This window comes from Phodopus roborovskii, unplaced genomic scaffold (genome assembly GCF_943737965.1).
Source record: "Phodopus roborovskii unplaced genomic scaffold, PHOROB, whole genome shotgun sequence".
Classification (NCBI taxonomy): Eukaryota; Metazoa; Chordata; class Mammalia; order Rodentia; family Cricetidae; genus Phodopus; species Phodopus roborovskii.
This window is the reverse complement of record NW_026126540.1, coordinates 18,120,286-18,137,982: the sequence shown is the minus strand read 5'-3', so window position 1 is coordinate 18,137,982 and position 17,697 is coordinate 18,120,286. Positions and strand designations below refer to the sequence as shown.

General features: G+C 44.6%; 1 protein-coding gene across 6 annotated transcripts in view; it reads left to right on the top strand.

Annotated features, from left to right (window-relative positions):
* Trim2 (tripartite motif containing 2) overlaps window positions 1-17,697 on the top strand; it is a 142,078-nt gene that overhangs the window by 41,223 nt on the left and 83,158 nt on the right. The window contains exon 1 of one of the 6 annotated variants that reach the window (XM_051199231.1): window positions 5,231-5,674. The exons of the other annotated variants lie outside the window; for them this stretch is intronic. The gene's annotated coding sequence lies outside the window, so the exon portion shown is untranslated. Of the gene's footprint in view, window positions 1-5,230; window positions 5,675-17,697 lie in introns of those variants that run through there. 6 annotated transcript variants of the gene reach the window in all.

Here is a 17,697-nt window from a genome sequence, read left to right as displayed (position 1 = left end):
ATATCCTGCCAAGGAATCTCCAAGGACAGATACTTACGGGAAGTCTTCCCTCTTAACTCTCCTCCTCTTCCCAGAAGAGTAAGATGGAGAGCTCTCATCTTTGTTTTGTTGTATTGTGCTGGGGGCATCACACAGGGTGTCCTGTGTGCCAGGCCACCCTATTCCACTAAGCCACATTCACCCCCCTAACCCTAGAACTAAACTAAATTTTGAAGCCATTGATTAGCTCAGAACCATGTGTCATAAGTGTCACCCTTGTGCTTCCCAAAATAGTATAGTTTGTAGAGTTTTGCCAGCTACTCCTGGTTGTAACAGCTATCCACCACTGATTTAATGTTGAATACAGAAGTCATGCTTGAGAGTGTCCCAAGACTGTGATGCCTGTCCTCCCTCCACCTACACTCACATTGATGCTGGAGATGGAGGATGGCACTGGTGCTGCAGGTGGGAGACACCTGAAGCATAACTTTTCATTCATAAGGAGGCATGGCAAGCCATGATAATAGCATTTATATAACAAGCGGTAATGATAGCTATTTCACTTTTAGCTTGCTAAGTTCTAAACGTTCCCTTTTTTATAGACCATGGTCGACCACAAGGTCATTGAAACCAAGGGAGGTTTAAAACTGTGGATGTGGTGGTGGATAAAGGGCTTCAAGCCAAGTATGGAAGGATAGCCTCTGCCTGCTCCTAAAGTCCTATGAAATCTGCACTGTGATCCCTGGGTGCTTTCCAGAGAGGTGGGCACTAATTGAATTTCCAGGGTGCCCAGTGCAGCCCAGTCCTTTTGATGTATCACTGAGCCCTAGTTCCCCCCTGGAGCCAAGGGAGCAGAATGGGGGCAGTGAGCTTTATGGTTCTCCCTGAGGCGGAGAGCACAAGATCTTCCTGGACACAGTTCTTTTCTTGTGACTGTTTTCTGAACAAGAAATAGCAGCCATTGATACTGCCTTAGGGACAAGAATCCTTTCAATCCGCCCTCAACTTGGACAGCTGTCATGTCTCTGGATCCTTTCTGTGTTCTGAGCACACTGCGGACATAGCATAAATATTAATTACTGCTGGTACACTACCAAGAGAAAATGGAAAGACCCCTATAAGGCAGCAGTGACCCTAGAAGTCCTAGAAGCTGCATTGGATATGTGACAAGGACAGATAGTGACAAGACATTAAAAAAGCAGCTGTCTTCCCATACTTAGCACTTGGCAGTAAACCAACAGTGCCATTGTCTGAGCTGCCAGTGATGAGGCAGGCATCCCTGCCTTCCATATGGGTGCTCTGAGAATACTGGCCACGAGTGAGAGCCTCCTTTTCTACAGGTAGGCTGCAACAACCATGGCCTCTGATTTAGTGTTGCCTCAAGCTTCTGGGTGTGGCTTCTGAAGAAGGACGAGCTACTGACAGTGACAGGAAGGTAGTCAGTAGCACAGGGTAAATAGAGGGGCTTAGTGACCAGCAACCTCCATCCTCTAGGATGGGTCAGAAAGATATCTCTGTCGTCTGTTGTCTCCAAGGCTTCTTGTAAACCTTTTCTGTAGCGATCATGTCCAGCAGGTCCTTGGCCCTACCTAGTGTGTTAGGGGTAAGAGGTAATGCAGGTGGACACTGTTTCGTTCTTTGAAAGTTGTCACTGCGTATGTTCCCCCTATGTGGATGTAAATGTATTTTTCCTACTCCCTTTCTTTTAATGTACAAAAAAAAAATCCAGTGAGTATTGGAGGGGGCTGACAAGGAGGAAAGTGTGTGTGGCAACTGGAGATTAATACCATTGCAGCTGCTTTCTGTTTGTTGCTGGGCTGGGTGTTTTTGCAGGGAGCTCTTCCCCACTTTCTTTCAAACAGGGCTATTTGCTCTGATGCTGCCCATCAGGTAGTAATCCTGTTGTCCAGGCCCAGGCTGTCCATTGTTCTTCTGTTAACTAAAAGGGAACTTGGGTTTTATTCTTGATTTCTCCTTCCAAGGGATGCACTTTCTCAGCCACTGACTGAGAGGCTTGCTGTGTGGGATATAGCACCAGGCAGTCTGCCTACAGATGGAGATGCTAACACTGCTTAAGCTGAGAATGCTCCCAACTGTGTTAGTTAGCTCTCAGTCACTGTAAGAAATACCCACATTAAACAGACTTTTAAGCAAGAAAAGTTGATTTTTAGCTCATGGTTTCAGGTGTTTTAGTCCCTGGTTCCCTGGTACCATTGCTTTGGGCCTAGGGTAGGCATGATGGAGAAAGACACCTGAGGTTGACCCATGGTTTCCATTCACACAATAACATACATATGCACATATACACAAGGCATACACAGACCTTTGAAGGAGTGCGTAAAATGATGAAGGAGATGGGTTGTCTGTGCAAATAACTAGGGTGGAGGAGTGCTGTCAGGACATGGTGTGTGTGTGTGTGTGTGTGTGTGTGAATTTCTAACAAGTTGTCATCCAAGGCCAATCAAACTTTATGAACAGGGAAAGAGAATTTAGACTCAGGAAAGAGAAGAAAGCGACAACAGGTTTGGGAGGAACCAGCGTCACAAAAGATACATGAGCTAGAATCAAAGGGGGTTTTAGAAAATATAGTTTAATCACTGGAGGAAGTCCGGGTCAAGAAAAGCCAGTGGCTCTTGACAACTTGAGCAATATATGATGTTACTAATCTGGCTTTTCCTCCAGTTTTCCAACAGGTGACTCCTTTGAGTGCTAGAACTCTCCCTCCCTGTCTACATGGAGGCTTTCCCACTTCCCAGAAATGGACAGGTCAGGAGTGTCATCCAGTCATAGAGCACTTGCTTCAAACATGCAAGAGGCCTAGGGCTCAATTTCCAACACACACACACACATGCATGCACCCACACACGCACTCACACACACCCTTCCCTTGAGTCTTCAGAACAATTCCAATGCCTCCTTTATGGAGAGGAGTATAGAAGCTTAACTGTGCATTTTGACCCTTGCTCCCATTAGTCACCTGAGACCATGTTACCAGAAACTGTTTTGGCTCCCTCTCTGCCAAGATGTTGTACATAACCTATGTGCTAAGCAAACACGGGCTACCCCTGTGGCAGAGGACCAGGCTCTTTCCAGATGTTTCATGCACACGTCTTTCAGTTACTCTGACATGTTAGAACCTAGCCAGGTATAGCCATAAATAAGTGAAATTAAAGCAGTTTCTAAAGAAGCAGGTCCCAGTTACTGAGCAGTGGTGTCAGGAAGCTGACCTACCAAGGAAATGGTTTCACCTTAAACTTGGCATGCCTCTCTAATGCCAGTCAGTTCATCCTAGGGTCCCCAGAACTTACTTCATCACTGATTCTCAAAAGAATTCTACCCTTTTGATCATAAATTGAATACCAGAGAGTCCCCCTAAAGGTCTATTTAAGTCACTAACCTTCTCAGAGTGGCTGTTGGGAGATGGATTGAAGATCAAGGACTACTTAAGACAGTAGCACATGTCTGAGTCCCAGCTACTCAGAAGACAGAGAAAGGAGGATTGTTCCAGCCAGGGGTGGGGGGAGGGGGGAATTGGAGACCAGACAGGGCAATGTAGTATATCCTGCTTCCTTCCCCATCTCAAACGGAAAGCTGTGGGAGAGCTGGGGCTGTAGCTCACCGTAGAGCACCTACACACACCTGCCTAACGTGCACAAGGCCCTGACTTCACTCTTCAGCACGGCCAAATAAAATATATAGTCTTAAAAGAAACCAAGGCCGGACTAGATTCCATCTCCTGTGTGTTTGTGGGGCTTTTTCTAAGCTTTGTGGATAGCGTTGAAGATGATCCAAACATTACACATGGTATCGGTCTCACGTCGAGGGCCCAGGGGCTTTGGCACTGTGATAGAAGGGAGGCACGGGGAGGGAGGGAGGAGTCTAGAAAGGGGCAGGTGTTGACCATCAGAGCTTGACATCAGGCCTAGATATGTAGAAGTAAACTGGAAGGTTGGCATAGCTATACTTGTTATGGTTGTGTTCATGGCAGCCATTGGCACTTTGAGCCATGAGAAGCCTGCTTCCTTGTGCTGTCGGAAGTAAGCCTCACCTACTGTGTTGAGCATAGGCTACCAGGCTTCAGAGCTGTGAGAAAAAAACCCCACAGTTCTGTTGTCTACCCTCCTCAGTTCCTGGTGCTTTGTTTCAGCAGCTGCAACAAACCAATATGGTCCATTTCCCCTGTTCTGTAATCACCTTCAATCTTAACCACACATGTGCTTAAACTGTCTTGCTTAGCCAGAAGGTCCCAAATACCTTAGAAAGCTGTGTGGTGGGTTTGTTTGCATTACTAACCAGGCTCAACTTCTGTGACATCATTATATGAACCCACTCACAGCTTCTCCCGGTCCTCTTTTTTTTTTTTTTTTTTTTTTTTTTTTTTATTATTGTCTTCTATCGACACTGTTCTTCCAAGCAAAGCCTAGGTGACTATATATCTCCTACTCTGTCCATACAGAGCATCAGCTCCCAGTTTTTCTGGCTTTCTTTGGAGTCTTTCCCTCCATTTCAGACTCACCTCCACTCCCTTCCTTGGTTGGACTGGCCTTGTGAAATTATCTTTCTGCTGTGGAAATCTTACTACATCACTTGCTGGCTTGAAATCTATCAGAGGGTCCCCTTAGCTTCCAGCCAAATGTCAAGTCCCGTTTACCCACAAGAACAGTGACCTAACTCCCTTGCCATCCACCATAGGGCATCTGTCCCTATTGCTCTCCCCGCCCCCCCTCCCCCAGGCCACCTTCAGAATCAATTCCTAGCCTCTTTTGTTCCAGAAGCCTGCTGAAGCTCCAAAATTCACAGGCTTGGCAGGGAGGCAGCAGGGACTTTGGATTCCAGAGTCATTGAAAAATCCCCTCAACCCCGCCCTGCATTTCTTTGACAGTAATTTTGTAGGATAGAAATGGCAAGTCTTCCTGGCCTAACAGGCACTTCATGAAGGCAGCTAGCTATTCTGCCCAAGCTGTTTCAGAGAGTGAAAAGTCAGCCCACAGAAACGGCACTTCCTCATCGTTTTCAGCGCTGACTGTATCATAATTGACTCATGTAATGGAATTATAGCAAACGCGGAGCTTTTCCCTCTCCGTCACGTTCAGCAGTGTTTGCTTTCAATACCGAATGCCCGGTGGTGGAGGCCGGCTGCATTGAACTTGCTCAGTCTGGTGCAGCTGAAGTCACTTCCCCTGCGGGGACAGAGCGTGCTTTAGTGGGGTGGGCGGAGGGGGAAAGGGGGAGGATGAGTTTTCCGCAGTAGACCTGAAAACCCAGGCAGTCGCGGATTGGTGCATCCCGACTGCGGCCGCCTTAGTCATCCCAGTGGTTCTGGAACTGGGCACCAACTTGCGTGTTTGTCCCCGGCTCTTTGTGCGCGGATCAGCTGTGGCGTGGGCTCTGGCATCTAATCCAGGATTTGCCTCTGCGCGAGGCTTATGGAAAACAGATGTGTCGCCACTCTGAGACTGAGCACAGAATGGAAGTGACCCAGAGGGGAGCTGCCTGGCACCAACTACACGGAGGGAAGGCCCCGGCGCGGCCCGCGAGGCCAGCTCTGCTCCTCCCGTCGCTTCTCTCTGCTGAGCCCGCAGCGTAGACGGCGACCCGCGAGCGAGCGGTGTGACCTTGAGACGGCGTGGGGGCGGGAGCTCGGGCACCCGGGACTGCGGCCACCTGAGGCCGGGACGTGAGCAGCAGGGTCGCGGTAAGTGTCCCTGCGGACGGTGGCGACAGGGGCGCCTGGCACCCCGGCTTGGGCTTGGGCTGCGGCTTTGCGGTTTTGTCAGTCAGTCCTCCAGCACCATTCCCCGAGTCCCGCGGACCCCCTGCTTACCCTGACTTGCAAAGTCATGTGGCCCTGGAGAAGAAAGCTGTTCTGCAATTTTAAAGCTTGGAAGGGGCAGGCTTCCCCCCACTCCCCCGCCACCTTTCTATTTCTTTTCCTTTCCAAAAAAAAAAAAAAAAAAAAAAAAAAAAATGTTCTTTCTCTTAGAAGGAACTACTCAGGTAGATTCCCTACGGATCAATTTCCGTGCTTACCCTCTAGCTAAGCTCATGCTACACTTCTGTTTATTAAAGGAAGGAGATGTTGCTTTTTGAGGTTTTTGTTTTTTTGATAGCTGTATGCTGAATACTGAATGCGGCTGTCAAGAGGCAAACGGTTGGGGGGTGGGGAGGAAGCTTGTCCTGAGAAATGTCTGGCAGAGCGAGCATTCCATGAACACCAGATCCTTCCCTACCTGTAATCCAGTCAATTCTATGGAGCAACTGACTCATTTTGTGCACCCCTTAACTCTGTTTAGGGCACAGACAACAACAGGTTCAAATGCCTTTTAGATTTTGGGGATGTATCTGTTTATTTTGAGGAAGGAGCCGGAGATCAAATGAGTTATTGCTCCATTTCGCAATTAAAAAACAAACAAACAAAAAAATTACATTTCAGAGCATTTTGGGGTTCTGGGAATCTATAGATTAGGCTAGACCCTAGGAGATACATGAGAGGTGCTTTCGTGCTCATCTTTTGTTCCCCCAACCAGATTGCCCCCCCTTTTTTAAGATGGAGCTTGACCTTCACATCTGTATTCTTAGAATATAGTTATAAACTCAGAACAGCATAAGTAGTATTTCCAGATTCCTTTATCAGGGGCGGAGCTTATCGTGTTGTGCATGACCTCTAGTCTCAGATTTCCACTTGATTTCACTCTTGGCAGAGCTAGCACCTGCCCTTCCACTCCAAAGAACAAAAAAGCAGGAATGCTTCAGAATGCTTGGCCCACCACATCCTTGACCAAACACATAAAGTATTTTATAGACTTTTTTTTTATGACACACATTACATTTCCATCTTGTTCAAACATGGAACAATCATATAATGTTCAATCATAAAATGATTAAAGATCAGTTATAAAAAGAAAGACTCTGCCTCCCTTCTGCCTTGGTTAAATATGGAGTTTAGTGAGATGGGCAGGGCCTTTTACACTCAGGATCTAGTGTTACAGGTTCACACCATAGCTCTCTAGCTTATGTTAACATTTTCTTTTCTGAGCAGCCTCTTTCTTCTTCCTCCCTCATCTGTAGAGTTTCATTTCACTCAGTTACCATGACCTCATTTTGGACTGTGGCATATATGATGACATAACCTTCCATCATCAACATTTGTTTAGGTGAAGATGTTCCTTATCAATATTCTCTGAGAACATTTACCCAGACCTAGCCTTTATTTTCTAGAAAACTCTCTATATAATAAATAGTACTGTATCTATATATAAAAAAACCCAAGGCAGTCATATCTTTAATTATTCTTGTATCATCATGTCACTGTGGGCTTGGGTGTATGATTAGTTGGTGAGAGTGTAGTTTCTATTTCATACAGAAGTACAAGTGGAAGGGATTTCTCATAGGACACTAAATATAAGTGAGTTAGAAAGTATAATTATTAACATTTTTTTCTTTGGTCTGTCCTTGGGTTGCATTCCATCCATTGACTCTTCAGGAACAGGCTGACAGTTACCACACAGGTCGGTTTATGTGCTCCTCAAACTACAATAATTTACTACTCTCCAAATTCTTCACCATAAAAAGTTGGCCCATTCAGTGGAGATAACAACAGTGGGTAATATTAGCAACTTCCAAGAAAGCATTGGAAATGAAATCCCAGAATCCTGAACTCCCAGGAAGATATCATAATACCTCTTTTCCTCATCACTGCTAAAAATAAGTTTGCTTAGTTTACCCCATATCTGTCTTGGATAATAAAGATGTAGAAGGCAGTGTTAGCTTGATCATTTTACACACTGAAAGTTTATTCTGGCAGGTTCTTCAGATACTTTGTTTAATGCATTTAATGCAGCTACTAATGATGAAGACTGGGACAGTGATGGTGTCCTTGAGAAAATTCACTCCAGAGTATCTGCTTGAGTGGCCTGTCTGAGAGTTATCATAACAGCCTTTGAGGCAAAGGTTGAGGCCTTATCAGACTGTCATCAAAGTCAAAGTCATCTCCTTCCCCGCATCCAAGTCTCCCAAAGCTAAGACTCAATCAATTGCAGATGTTACCTTATAGCTCATATACATTCATTATTCAGTGAGGCCTATCATGGTGACAAGTCCTTACTGAACAAGAACTCTTCCCCCACTTTTGCCTGACCATTACTCCCTAAACAATACAGTAGAACAGTAAGTCAAAATTGCATAGGTATTATAAGCAATTTGAGATTATTTAAAAGGGACAGGGCATAGAGTATGTGCAAATGGTGTGTGGTTTTATAAAAGAGACTTACCTGTCCACAGGGTTGAGGATGCCCTTGAACCAACCCCTTCAGATGCCAAGGAATTGCTCCATTTCTTATATTCTTACATAACAGACTGTAAGACTAAATGGCTAGTTAGCAAGTCTTTTAAGAAAAAAAAAATCCCCACAAGTTATCTGTGAATCCAATGCATTATTTTCTCTGGAAAAAAAAGATATGAAGTTTCATCATATGGACAATGTTTGACCTTAGGGTCAAAAGAACTGACAACTCCAACTTTTGAGATAAATAAAAAATTAAGGGGTATACATGTGGTGACACCAAAGCCAATGTTTACTTCCAGCTTGGCTTTTATGTCATTTGTGGGGTTTGGTAGAAGCTGAACCTCAGAATTAGTGCTTATGTTGGCACATATTAAATTTTCTTTACAATGGTTACCTCCTACATTAAACTATGACTTTTTTCTTGTACATCCCGCCATTGACTCTTAACTTAATGATAGAACAGAAATATCCTCTTTCTAGAATTTTTACCCTTTCCATTTTGCCTAACACACTGAATGTCTACATGAAATTTATTTATACAGAATGGCTAGCCCTGGGAAATTAGAATGTCCTTGGGTCTGGAGATGGAGAGGGTGTAGGTTGCCTCCTGGCATGCACAAAGCCCCGGTTTCATTGATAGACTACAAGAAAAGGAAAATGCCTTTCTTGTGTCCTTGAATCAAACAAAATCAGAGTATCTGTCAGCATGGTGGATTAGAAATGTGTGCATGGAAGCTGCTGCTAAAAGCTCCCTTCCACTTAACTGTAACATAGGAATCCACCGGAGACATCCTAGCTTCACGATCCAGCTTCCAGACCAGTTTGCAGAGGATGCTAAAGACAGTTGGAGCTGGAGTTCTGGGAAGTAATTGGCTTTTTAAATCACCATCTTCAGTGTGTAAACATCTTCCAGATTTCAAAATGTCTGTTCTAGGATGCCCATTTCCTCCCTTTGAATGTACCCCTCAATTTAAACTAAAGTATCAAGAGAGGCATAAAGTCATTTTTAACTGTTTATCCCCCTTTCGGACCTGGACCAACATTGTGGAAGTCTGTTTTGTTTCGTTTTGTTTCAGAATGGTGACTTTTGAGATCCAAAAATATGGCAAGTTTCAGACTAGGGCTTCTGTTGAGCAATGTGATGTGAAACCAAAGAGTGGTGAGAAAGTTAGAACAAAGTTTTGTTTTGTCTGTGGCTCAGGGCCTCATGCATTCTAACAATGAACTCTACTTCAAGCCCCTACAAGTGTTCTTTTAGATTGTTCTGCCCTGTCTGGTTGAAGGAAGGAAAGATGCCTTTCAAAACCCTATTCTAGTCTGTCAGTCAAAGAGATTCAGGGAGGAAATATCACATTTCAAGGCCCTGTCTTATGACCTGGAAGTACAACCATGTTTATACAGGTGTAACTGTTTATAAAGGAGAATCTAAGCCTGGAAGGCATTTTCAAACATTGTTCGTGCCTTTTGAGTAGCTACTAGGGAGCCTCCTTCTCCCACCTAGTCATGCATTTCCTCCAAAGCCTTCTCTCCAGTTGGAAATGGTGGTACACCTCTGTGTTGTGTGACACTATTCCTGTGGAGACATGAACAGATATCTCCAGATAGGAAACCATCTACAGATCAAAGTGAAGGAACCACTAAAGTCCAGCTTGGTGAACTAATGAATTTTACTTACAAGAGCAGAGATGACTCAAACACAGCTGCACCCCCAACCCCCAACTCCATCCGCAGCATGGAGGCAGCTCAGAAAAGCTAGAATCCTGGAGTGTACTACACAGCTTACAGGTAGCTAAAGAGGTTGGAAAGTGTCTCTTTGAGGCACAGATGGTCTGAGCCTCTCCTAGATACCTAGGCTGATTACTGCTTCTTCCAGGTGGCTTGGTGTTAGGAGTAGGTTTTCCTAGCCAGTCTGGTCCCACCGCCGAGACAGCCCCAATTAACACACAGAGACACTGCATTAGTTATAATTCTATTGGCCTGTTACTAGTGTTACTTATTGGCTAGCTCTGTCTTAAATATTAACCCATTTCTATTAATCTAATTTTCCATGTGGTTTTATCTTACTGGAGAGAGGGGCTGGCATTCTACCTCTCCATCCTCCATCTCCTCCAAGTCGCCTAGTCCCGCCTGTCTTGCTTTCCTATTGGCCAACAGTGCTTTATTCATTAATCAATAAGAGAAACATATTTACAGAATGACATCTCCCGTCAGCTTGGTTTGTCCTTCCTTCCTTTAGGCAGCTTGGGAGGTCTCTGTTTCTTCCAGGTGATGCTAATCTGAGCCTCTTGTGAAGAGCTCAGCTTGTCTGAGAGTCTTCTAGCCACCTCAGTTGGTCTCTGGCTTGGCTGATCTAACAGTATCTCTCAGCAATTCTTACTGCTTATATATGCTTAGGGAGGGGAGTGTCTAGCATATTTGTTCAGTTTCAGGGACTTCCTGGGGCATGAGTTGCTTACTTCTTGAGTTTAAAGAGTTTCCTTGCTGGATGGTATGCTTGACCTCTCCTTAGAGTATCCTGTGTCTTTACAAACATACCTCAAACTGGATGTTTGTGGGAGAAAATTCTACCACATCACCCTGTAATCCCACAAAGCACATCACCCCACACTTAGTGGCCAGCCTGGAGTTACATGGTGATAACCTGTCTCAGAATAGCAAAACAGTGAGTTACATCTTCCTGGAACTTGGAGGACTTTTTGGAGATTCGGATGTAAACACTACCTGGGAGAATCTAAAGGCCCTTGGCACTGAGATATGCTTCCTTTGGTGGTATTTTCTTGGATCTTTAGACATAACCAGGGTGTTCTGACATTTGTTGCTTACTCTCAAGATTTTTATAGGTACATCCTCCTCCCAGAGGTTACTTCCTCAAATCCTAGCCAGTTTTGCAGTGGCTGTGTATGGGGTGGGTGGCTGTAAAATGACCCATAATGGGAGTGTTGCTGGGGGATAAATGATAGACACTACTGAGCTTTCTGAGCTTTGCAATAATTGAGATGATATCAGGCCCCTGTAATCACGAAAATAGCCTCTCAGACTAAACAAAGATGAAACTGTCTCGTTCTCTTTGACTACTTGCAATTTATTTAAATTAGTGTTGCACATTCCACAATGGTCTGAAGCCATATTATGAAGCCAACAAATTGAATAAGTTTTCTGGGGCTTTGCTTAGGGATGAAAAAGGTTTTAGCCACATTGAACAAGATTTGCATCTTGTTAGCTTCCCTGTGTGCCTTTGGCCCCTGAGCACAATAGAGAATGTGAACATCTTCCCAGCCAGACAGTCTGCCTCAGTCATGATTCTGCTGGGAATTAAAGTGGTGAACAAGGAGCCTGGGTGAAGTGAGGGGGCAACAAGAACTTGCAGGACACTCAGAAGAAGAAAAGCCTGGGGTCAGCCTGATCCCTCTCTTTCTTACAGTTGGAGGCTGGCGTACAGATAGCCGTGGCTGCAATAGAGCCTTATATGTAATGATCTCCTTAGTGTTACCATGTGAAATGTTTCCCTCTAGATCTGAGGCACTGAACCATTTTGGTGTATATGTTCAGGGTACTTGCTTTCATCTGGTGCACTGAATTCAGCTTCAGGAAAGCAAAATAATAATGATGTTAGTCAGTGTGTAATGTAAATGCCTACTGTGGTTCCTCCTTGAATCAATATTTTAAATGGCCAAGAACAGTCTCCCAAAGAGTAGACCAAAGATCACTGACAGGGAATGAAAGCTGCAGGATTAGCTACTTGCTACCCATAAACACCTATGTGATGCTTAGATCTTCCGTCTGATGCCCTCCCCTTCCATCCCTACCACTGCATTTGTTCACTCACATCCTAGCCTTATAGTTAGTACCCCCTCCCTTTCCAGGCTCTCTAGGCCTTAGGTCCCCATCCACTGTGCTCTGTGGAGACCTGTAATGCCTGAGGCTAGCAGTGCTGAATAGCTTTAGGGCAGTTTTAGGTGCAGCAGGAAGTGAGAAAGACTAAGCATAGCAGGCTGAAGAAGGTAATAGGGATGTCAGCATTATGATTACTGCAGAGAACAAATGGCAAAAACTGGACATTTTTTTCCATCTAACACTTTGCCAATAATGAACCCAGTGATCAAAACCAAATTTAATGAAATCAGGTTTGCAAAGTATGGGCTCCAGATCCCTGCCATTAAAATTCTTCTTTGCAAAGCTGTTTCCCTTTCATGAAAACAATACGTTAGCCATCTGCGTGGCACACACTCTGCAGCACAAATGAGCTGAGCTGATAAATGGTCTCTTTTACTCCAGTCATGTGGCTGGCATCCACTCTGGGCACAATGAAGTGACAGGGAGCCATTTGCCTGAGGGAGGGAATGAATGGAGGCCAATGCAATCCTTTTCTGTGTTTTTCCTTATTCTCTGCTATAAAGTAGCAATTACCCTTGGAGTTTCCTTCATCTCCCGCCCTCTGCCCCCTCCAGTTCTCAATCTAGGAGTCTAGAGTACAAAGCAATCCATGCCTGAAGGCTAAAGCCCACTCTGAGCTGCCAAACCAGGCACCAAAACAACTTAGAAAGATCTGGTAGGTGTGGTTCAGGGTTCATCCCTGCACTAAAAGAAAACATTCTACCAGCTACATGCCCAGCCCTGTCTCACTTGTAAATACGGTTTCATTAAATGATAAAATACCAGGTTTCTCAATTATTTCCTTTATAAATGTTTTGCTTGTAACTTACATAAAGTATTTAACTTAAACAAAGATTCTGAATTCGTAAATGTTGATTACAGGTCAAATTCATACAAATTCATATTGCCTGCCTGCTTGCCTCCTTTCTTCCTTTCTGACACAGGTCTTGCCATGTAGCTGTGGCTGGCCTGAGCCTCTAGTCCTGGTCCATACCAGGTTGCCTTTGAACTCTCAGAGATCCACCTGCTTCCTCTCCTGAGTGCTGGGATTAAAAGCATGTGCCATCACACCTGGCTTTTCCTGCCTGCCTTCCTTCCTTCCTTTCATCCTTTCTTCCATTCATTCTTCCTTTCTCCTGGCATTGACCTTAGAACCTTGTCATGCTAGTGTGAGCTCTAACACTGAGCTACATGCTAGCTCCTCACATCATGTTTCTTCCTAAAGAGCCTTTAAATAACCAGGATAAGAAAATTTTAAGAATTTGCTTTCAGTTATTAGAGCGGTTTCTGTTATGGAGGAAGACAGATTTATGGGGTTAGAAAATTGGGAATTCCATCTGCATAGGAGCTGGTTTGCATTTACAATGTGGAACAAAATATTCTTGGCATGTTTGAGGCTTATCTCAAACAAGATGTTCCTTGCTAAACCTCAGTTAAGAAAGAACTAAGTAATGTGTTTTTCCTAGATGTCTCATAAGCCATTTGCTCTTTCTCAAGTCTCCTGAATAAGTGTATTTACCAGAGTAACCTTAACTCCTTCCTGAAGAACTAGTCAGCTCCAACCTTCCTTATACAGACATAGAACTGGGAGGAATTGGAGGTCCAAGCCATAGTGAGTTTGGGGTTAGCCTGGGTTAAGTGAGCACTTCCTCAAAATATCCCCTCTCCACCAAAATGTCCATTTATTCACTTTAAAACAGAAACAGTTCACTTAATATGAAAGTTATTTGGAGCTTTTCATAAAGAAAGTTTGGTGTCTGAGGCTGTAAACACTGAACATATGGACCGAGTCCTGCAGCCGTTTGTCTCATTTGAAACTGGGCAGTGAGACCAACGATTCTCCCTTGGTCTGTGGTGCTCACAGGACAAACTAGATCAAGATTCTTAGCTGAATTTCCATTCTGTTCTCCCAGCATGATTAGCACCCTGTGATTAGCTTTCACTCTTAAAACCATTAGAATTCAATTAAGAAAGAAACAAAACCCACAAACAAGCAAATGTTAGGCTTAGGATAATACATACCTAGTGTATACATATAAATATACATATACATATGCATATACCAGAGCTATTTATTGGAGACTGTGAGTAATTTTTCCCTGGGACACTGAAACTGCCAGGGAGAGTGAACTGGAAGTCTCCTGCCTCTTTCTTATTCACGAAGGTCATCTGGTTGACCCACCAGGATGTACTTGGCCATTTTCTTCACTCTTCCTACCACTCTATAGAGTCATGACATTTATTGGCCCCGGTGGCATGGATCTAAAAGAACCTGCTTCCTTAGTTCAAGATCATAATTCCTTCAGTGTGGTGGTTAAGTAGCTGGGCTCCCTTGGCACTGAGTTGGTAACAATGATTTATTTTTAGAGTTGAGAAAGAGTTACCTTTAACAAGTCCCTTTCAGGGCTGGGGGCGGAGCTCAGTGGAAGAATGCTGGCTTACCTGTATGTGCCAGCCCTGGCTCCCATCCATAGTACCTTAAGTAAAGAAACACACACACACACACACACACACACACTCCATTCTCTGTGACATTTTTGTGATGTAACATGTGAGAAGAAAAGCTCCATGAATTTGAATGACAAAAGGAACTTCAATACTCCCATCTAAGACATCCTTCTCACTAGACCTGATTGACACTCAGTAATTTCTGATAGAATGATGTGTGATAAAGTAATACAAGGAGCCAGGATGGTAGCTTAGTGGTAAAGCACTTGGGTCCTGGGTTCCATCTGTAGTGATAATAATAGAATCTTGAAAGACTTTAAATGAAGTTAGTTAGTTAGGATTTCTATTGATTCAACAAAACACTGTGACCAAAAAGCAAGTTGGAAAGGAAAGGGTGTATTTATCTTACACTTCCATATCACTGATCATCACTGAAGGAAGTCAGGACAGGAACCCAAACAGGGATGGAACCTGGAGGCAGGAGCTGATGCAGAGGTCGTGTATGGGTGCTGCTTATTGGCTTGCTCAGTCTGCTTTCTTATAGAACCTAGGACCACCAGCTCAGGGATGATACCACCCACAATGGTACCCCCATCCATCACTAATTGAGAAAACGTCTGACAGCTGGATCTTATGGAGGAATTTTCTCAATTGAGGTTCCTTCTTTTCAGATAACTCTAGCTTGTGTCAAGTTGACATAAGACCAGCTAGCACAGAAAGGATAACTTACAGTGAGAACATATCTAAGAAGGCATTCTGAAGAGTGTTTTCCAACAATGATGGAGAAGAGAATTGGGGAAGGCTGTGAGGTGCATCCCAGGTAGGAATCAGCAAATAAGTACATGTGAGGATGGCTTGTCAAAGTCTGTGTGGAGAGACCATGGGAATGAAGATGATGTCAAATCAAAGAGGCTCTCCAGTGTGATATTGATGGTCAGAATGCATGTGTAGTACAGACTTTCTCCGACAGCAATGGCAGAGACTGGTCTATGCTACTCACCTAAATGTATATAGCCATAGGCATCCCTTGGCTTCTAGATGGTATTCTCCCTATCTTATATCTTCTCTCTGTATGCTGCTGTACTCATCTTTCCATTTTTTGTAAGAACACTAGTCAGATTAGAGCCTGCCCTGATGCCCTCATTTAAACGTGGCAACCTCTGCAAAGACCTACACTGTGTTCCTGCCTTGTGAGGGCTTGATTTACAACTTGCAGCTTTACCATAATATGAAAATGATACATAGCCACTAGATACTGAACTTTGAATTCAGAATTTTGAAATTTTATTTTTATTTTATGTGTATAAGTGTTTGCCTGAATTTATGGCTATACACTGTATATGTGTGGAGTGCCGGTGGATGCCAGAAGATGGAGTCAGATCCCCTGGAACTAGAGTTAGAAATGGTTGTTAGCCACCATGTGGGCTCTGGGGATTAACACTGAGGCTCCTCAACGATATCCCCAGCCCTGAATCCTAATTTTTCTAACATTTTTCTGAGGTAGCAAAAGAAGTTTGATCGTCTTGAATGACATTGGACTGTGCCATCAAGCCATAGCACCCTGGTCCGCCTCCATCAGTTCATGAGCACAACAGGAAAGAGATAACGCTCAAGTAGGTGGTGCTATGTGTAGCCTAGATTTCTAGATGCAGGTCTCAGACACACCGAGTGAACTATTCAGGTGTCACTGCCCTGTGCAGGTGAGGCTAAGCTAAGCTAAGATGTTCATTAGGAAGAAGTATTAAGGCTGGGCATGGTGGCACATACATTTAATTCCAGGCAGAGGCAGGCAGATCTCAGTGAGTTTGAGGCCATCCTGATCTACAGCGTGAGTCCCAGGACAGCCATGTCTACCCAGAGAAATGCTGTCTTGAAACACACACAACACACAAAGAGGTATTAATGTATTGTCTGTTTATGACATATTCAACTTTAGGAAGGTTTATGGGGATGTAACCCCAATGTGAGTCAGAGAGTACCTGTATCCTGAGAAGGCCACCTTGTAAGGAGACATGAGCGCAGCAGGAGGGGGCTCTGGCCACAGCAGAGACCTTTACAGTGTTGAACAGAGGAGTGAGTTTCTGAAGGCAGAAAGTTCTGCAAAGGTAAACCGGATACAGAATGGTGAACGTACCAGAGAGAGGACAGCTCTGTGGGGAAGTGGAGGAGGAGAAATAAGTAAACTCAAAAGGACACATTCAACTGCCTGAAGCAGTGGCAGGGATGGTGCGTTTTGGGTATGACAATGTCCCGAGCACCCCTGCATCTGTTGCTCCTCTGACCTTGAGTACTTGGAAACCCATGTGTTCACCTTTTGTGGCTGAGAAAGATTCAGGGAGCAGTCACCCACCAGGGTTTATGGCAACCAGAGGCAGGAGGGGAAGACCCAGCACCACACGTGTTAGACCTGAGGCAGTGACATAGGCATGTGGAGATGGTACTAGGCCAGCTGTCCTCACTTTGGACATGGATTTCTACGCTTAGCGGCAGTCCTTAATCCCCAGAGTAGGTGGGCTCTACAGAGTGGGAAGGTAGAAGCCGGGCCTGGGGATTACTATTTTAGAGCCTTCCGGACTTGGGTGGTTGCCAGAACCAGTCCATGAAGCATTTTCAGAAGTCACTTTACAGGGAAGAGTGGGTCTCTGCCGAGGAAGCTTTTATGCCCAGATGGGAAGGCAGAACATGATCTGAGTGCTGGGGATGACTGATTTGTTTCCACCGTGAGGACAGTGGGGGAAGGAAGAAAGAGACCACAGGATGGTAGCGGGATTAAGAAAAGGGACAGGAGGCTTTTCCTTGAAAGCTGTGAGTTTTCCTACCCAGGGGATTTAATAGATAGACTCATGGTATCAGAGGCTGGCCCAAAATGACTGTGTGGGCCAGAGAACTAAGGAAACCAGTAGATTCTGAGTGCAAGTCAGAGCTAGAGGGACCATGAAGCATCCTTAGGCTGAAGGCCTGGGAGCCCCATGTGGAACTGAGAGCAGGAGTCTGTGTTCCAAGGTTGAAGCTTATGGCACTGGAAACCTATGAGCCAGAGATGGCGCAAATTGCAGGCATCCATTCTAGAAGAACTAATAAAGGGAAAGACGTGTGCCTCCTTTCTCCACTTT